The sequence below is a fragment of the Hyperolius riggenbachi genome, chromosome 8 (assembly GCF_040937935.1).
Source record: "Hyperolius riggenbachi isolate aHypRig1 chromosome 8, aHypRig1.pri, whole genome shotgun sequence".
Classification (NCBI taxonomy): Eukaryota; Metazoa; Chordata; class Amphibia; order Anura; family Hyperoliidae; genus Hyperolius; species Hyperolius riggenbachi.
In genome coordinates, this window is record NC_090653.1 from 160,729,986 (window position 1) to 160,735,985 (window position 6,000).

Below are 6,000 nucleotides of genomic sequence, written 5' to 3' on the forward strand. Positions count from 1 at the left end.
AGGCTAGCTCCTGCGCGTGTTTGCGCGTGCGTGCACTCACTGTCTGTAGTGTACACACACTCTATTTCCTTGTGATTACTACTGATTATTGTAACTGCTAGTTGTACTTCCTGACTGTTACTACTTACTTACTGTACTAGGGACACTCACTCAGTCAGTGTTCATAGGCTAGCTCCTGCGCGTGTTTGCGCGTGCGTGCACTCACTGTCTGTAGTGTACACACACTCTATTTCCTTGTGATTACTACTTATTATTGTAACTTCTAGTTGTACTTCCTGACTGTTACTACTTACTTACTGTACTAGGGACACTCACTCAGTCTCTGTTCATAGGCTAGCTCCTGCACGTGTTTGCGCGTGCGTGCACTCGCTGTCTGTAGTGTACACACACTCTATTTCCTTGTGATTACTACTGATTATTGTAACTGCTAGTTGTACTTCCTGACTGTTACTACTTACTTACTGTACTAGGGACACTCACTCAGTCAGTGTTCATAGGCTAGCTCCTGCACGTGTTTGCGCGTGCGTGCACTCGCTGTCTGTAGTGTACACACACTCTATTTCCTTGTGATTACTACTGATTATTGTAACTGCTAGTTGTACTTCCTGACTGTTACTACTTACTTACTGTACTAGACACTCACTCAGTCACCTCGCCCACCAACCCACTCCATTAAAGTACCCCACTTTTCACCCGCCCTTTTTGAAAAACTTTTGTGTTTACGCCCAAAACATCGAAGATGTCTGGAAGTGGCAGCCAGCGCGGTTTGGGCAAGGGGAAGGGCAGCAAGGGAATCAGGAGGAGAGGGAGCAGCATTGTGGCAAGCCGTGGGCGCGGCCGCGCCACCATGCACAGTTCCGCAGCAGCAGCAGCAGCGTCAGTGGCTAACATTCCTCCTATAGCCACTGGCTGTGGACGCCTTGGGCGCCGCCCAGCAGGAGCATCTGCAACTCACGCTGCAGAGACACAGCAGCAGCAGCGTGTAGCACCTGCTCCGATTTTCCTCCAGCCGGGTCGGAAACGTCCCATTGAGGAAAAGGATGCAGACACTGTGGTGCAACTGATGACGGAGGATGAGCAGCCCGCCATCAGCTCTGCATCCGAGGCCTCCACCCTCACCACCACCACCACCCCTGTTCGCAGCAGCCGCCCAGCAGGGCCTGGGGAGGAGGCCAGTTCACCGTAGGTCGCCGACCTGTCACTCAGCAGTCTTTTTACCCCAGGCACCATCAGGGTATTGTCTGCTGTTGTTGGCGATTTTGAGGAGGAGATGCTGATGGGCACTTTGGGGGAGGAGGGATTAGACAGCAAGACTGTGGCGACAGTCAAGCAGCCCATCCATGCATCAGGAGAGGAGTTTGGGGGGTCATCATCCCAGCAGGACATGTTTCAGGAGGGGGAGGATGATGATGACACGGTGACAGACAGAGACTGGGTGCCACCAGCTCCAGGGGATGTCGTCATCAGCAGCTCTGAGGAGGAGGAGGAGGATGCGCTTGTGGGCCTTGCAAGGAGGCGCATCATTGCAAGCATTGGCAGCAGTAGGCAGGTCCCACAGCCTGCTGGTGTCTCAGGCTCAGCAGCAGCAGCAGCATCTGCCAGTACCACCACCAGCCGCACCCAAGCCCCCCCCCCAACCACCACAGGGAGACAGGCAGCAGCGGTTCCATGCCGTAGGGGGTTGTTTTTGTCACCAATCTGGCGATTTTTCACCATGCCCACAGTGTACAGCAAGTACGCCACTTGCAACCACTGTCAGCGGAAGTTGAGCAGAGGTGCAGACCCCTTAAAGTTCAGCACCAGCTCGCTCATCAACCACCTTGCTGCGAAACATTTCCACCAGCATGAGGAGTTCCAGAGGCTGAAGGCATCTGGTGCTGGCAGTGGCACCACACCCATCACTGCACAGCCTTCAGCAGCAGCAGCAGCAGCAACAGCAGCCACCCGCCCTCCTGCTCCTCCAGCAGCACCAGCAGGAGTGCGGAAACGCACTGCTCCTCCCCCCTCTGCAACTCCTGCCGCCGACACTGAGGCCTGTTCTGGCAGCCAGTCCTCAGTGGCCTCCTCTGCTGTGTCCGCTGATTCCCGTGCCAGCAAAAGGCCACGCCAGAGCCTTTTGAGCGAGTCCTTCCAGGGGGTGGTTAGGGCTCTGCCTCCCAGCAGCCGTCGCGTGCGGCAGCTGAACAGCTTGCTGGCACGGGCCATGTGCTCCCAACTCCTGCCGTACACGCTCGTGCAGGAGGGGAGCGACATGCGTGCGCTGCTTGCTTGTGCAGCCCCAGACTGGCAGCTCCCCAGCAGACACTTCTTCGCCCGCAAGGCCATTCCTGCACTGCACCGCTTTGTGATGGCCAATGTGGAGCGAGGGCTGGAGCACGCGGTTGGTGAAAGGGTCCACGTCACCATGGACTCCTGGAGCAGCCGCTTCGGGACAGGCCGCTACCTGTCCTTCACTGTCCACTGGGTCAGCTTGGTGGAAGGGGGTGAGGATGGGAGAGCAGCAGCGGGCACAGCAGCAGCAGCAACACAGTGGGTGGTGCCACCCCGCAGGGTCAGGGGAACTGCAGCAGGTTCCTCCGATCCTCTGCCATCCTCCGGCACACCTGGCCAAACCCCCCGCCTCAGCAGCAGCGTGAAGGCCCGCCACTGCCAAGCGCTGCTGCACTTGGTCAGCCTTGGGAAGACCAAGCTGACGGCAACCCATGTGTTGGCCAAACTCCAGGAGCAGGAGAGGATTTGGCTGACCCCCAGAGGCCTCAGAGTCGGAGAGGTGGTGGCCGACAATGGGGCCAATCTGGTTGCCGCAATAGACAGGGGAAACCTGACCCACATCCCCTGTCTTGCCCACGTGCTGAACCTGGTGGTGCAGAAGTTCTTGCGCACCTACCAGGGGATGGGCGAACTGCTGGAAACGGCAAGGAACGTTGTGCGTCACTTCCGGCGCTCGGCTGCAGCCTGTGCGAGCCTGGAAGACATGCAAAAGGAGCTGGAGCTGCCACGCCATCGGCTGATCCTTGACGTTCCGACTCGCTGGAACTCCACCCTGGCGATGTTGGAGCGTCTGGTTGAACAGAAGCACGCTGTCAACCAGTACCTTGCCCTGGCCACTGTTTCCGCCGCTCAGAGAAGGGACAAGACCAGCAACATCCCGTCCATCGTCCCCGATGATGACTGGAGGCACATGCAGCAGGTGTGCTTAGTGCTGGCTCCCTTTCTGCAGGCCACTAACATGGTGAGCAGGGACCATGCTATGGTCTGCGAGTGGGTGCCCCTGGTTTGTCTGCTGAACAGGGCCCTCGATGCTTTGCTGGAACAGGGAGCGGCAGCCTTGGACCAGCAGGAGCGTCATGCAGCTGCACAGTCCACCTCTGAGAGGGAGGAGGAGGAGGACTTGGTGGAGGTCCCTGACCTTGCTGCTGATGAGGGGGATCAGCACAGCGCAGTTGAGTTGGTGCGGGGGTGGAGAGAGGATGAGGCGGCAGAGAAGGAGGATGAGGACAGCAGCACTGCCATCGATGTGCCAGCACACGTGGCCCGCCTCTTCCCAATGGCAGCGCACATGCTAGCGTGCCTGCGCAGGGACCCCAGAGTGATCCAGATGAAGCAGAGGGAGCAGAGGGAGGAGATCTGGATCAGCATGATGTTGGACCCACGCCTCAAGGGGAAGTTGAGCCAGTTCCTGCCGCCTGCAGGAGGAGACCCAGCGCAACAAATAAGGAGCTTGCAGCAGGCCCTTGTTGAGCGCTTGGAGGAAGCCTTCCCCCAGCCTTCCACCCCCACTGTCCAGCCAGCACAGAGGCAGCAGCAGGTGCCTGCATCCAGCAGCAAGCGCCCCACAGACCTGCTGTCTCTCAGCAACGAGCTCTACAGGACTGTAGAGGCTCCAGCAGCAGTGACTAGAGAGGAGGTGCATGCAGCAGCATCCTCCTCCAGTCACAGCCAGCGCCTGAACCGTATGGTGGCTGACTACATGGGGTCCTACAGCGGGCTTGACAGCGATGCCCCTGTTGATCCCATGGAGTATTGGGTCAAGTGCCTGGAGATCTGGAGCGAGCTGGCGCAGTACGCCCTGGAAGTGCTGTCCTGTCCCCCTTCCAGCGTGCTGTCCGAGCGCTGCTTCAGTGCAGCTGGTGGCGTGGTCACCGAGAAACGCTCATGTCTGTCTCACAAGTCTGTGGACAGACTGACGTTTCTCAAGATGAACCAGGCGTGGGTGGAAGGCGAGTTCCTGGCCCCTGTTGTCGGCGAGAGGGGGACATGAACTGGCTAAGAACCATCGTTAATGTGCCTTACCACCCTTTACCACCTCCTGGCTCCTGCTCACTAAGCCAGCCTGGTTCACTTTGACTATTACGTTGCCTGCAGCCACACATTTTACACCTACAGTGGGCTGCTGTGTACTGCCCTTCTGCTGTCTGTCTGTGTTTCCCACTGCCAGGGTACACAGAATTTCCTTCTGCTGCCACTTTGCCACCAGCTATTACGTCAAAAAATAGCTATATCTGTGTAATTGGTTGTAAAACCAAAACTACAAAACCATAAAAAAAAAAAAAAAAAAGGTTTAATTTTTCAGAGGTGCCTGGGTTGAAAACTGTGTTGTCCCAGTTGTGTATTGGACACGATGTGGGCTGCACGACCGCTGTCTGGGACCTCCTGCCTGCTGTGTTTATTTACAGCCCTGGTATCACCGCTAGGTACCAGGGCTATTATGTCACGCTGCCTACCTGCTGCCACACTCACACTACTCCTCCATTCCTCCTGCTGATGCTGCTGTCGGTCTGTGTTTCCCACTGCCAGGGTACACAGAAGAATTACATTCTGCTGCCACTCTGCCACCAGCTATTACGTCAAACAATAGCTGCTCACATTACTCCTCCATTCCTCCTGCTGCTGCTGCTGTCGGTCTGTGTTTCCCACTGCCAGGGTACACAGAAGAATTACATTCTTCTGCCACCAGCTATTACGTCAAACAATAGCTATATATCTGTGTAATTTGTTTTACAAACAAAACCAAAAAACCATAAAAAAAAAAAAGGTTTAATTTTTCAGAGGTGCCCGGGTTGAAAACTGTGTTGTCCCAGTTGTGTATTGGACACGATGTGGGCTGCATGACCGCTGTCTGGGACCTCCTGCCTGCTGTGTTTATTTACAGCCCTGGTATCACCGCTAGGTACCAGGGCTATTATGTCACGCTGCCTGCCTCATTGACTGCCTGCTGCCACACACTCATCCTCCTCCTCCTGCTGCTGAATTTACCTCCTGCTGTCTGTGTGTTTCCACTGCCAGGGAGCACATACAATGGCGCTTCCAACATGCGTGCGCCACCAGCTATTTGTTACGCTCAAAAATCGCTGCATTTCTTTAAAAAAAAATATAAAAGAGAAATAAGTGAAGAAGAAGAAGAAGATGATGAAGAAGATGAAGAAGAAGATGAAGAAGAAGAAGATGAAGAAGAAGAAGAAGATGAAGAAGAAGAAGATGAAGAAGAAGATGAAGAAGAAGATGAAGAAGAAGATGAAGAAGAAGATGAAGAAGAAGATGAAGAAGAAGATGAAGAAGAAGAAGATGAAGAAGAAGATGAAGAAGAAGATGAAGAAGATGAAGATGAAGAAGATGAAGATGAAGAAGAAGAAGAAGAAGAAGAAGAAGAAGAAGAAGAAGAAGAAGATGAAGAAGAAGATGAAGATGATGATGAAGAAGAAGAAGAAGAAGACAATATAGAAGAAGAAGAAGAAGATATAGAAGAAGATATAGAAGAAGAAGAAGAAGATATAGAAGATAAAGAAGAAGAAGAAGAAGTAGTATATACAGTACTGAACAAAATTCTAGACACAACTTCTCTTTCCACCTTTTTTTTTTTTAAAGGAACATCCCCACATAATCACTTGCTGTTGTTACTTGGAAAAAAAGATGTTTTTTGCATCATTCACCCTCAAAACAAGTGTTGGAAGCTATTTAAGGCCAATTCGAATAGTCAGCTCGAATAATGAGCTCGAATAC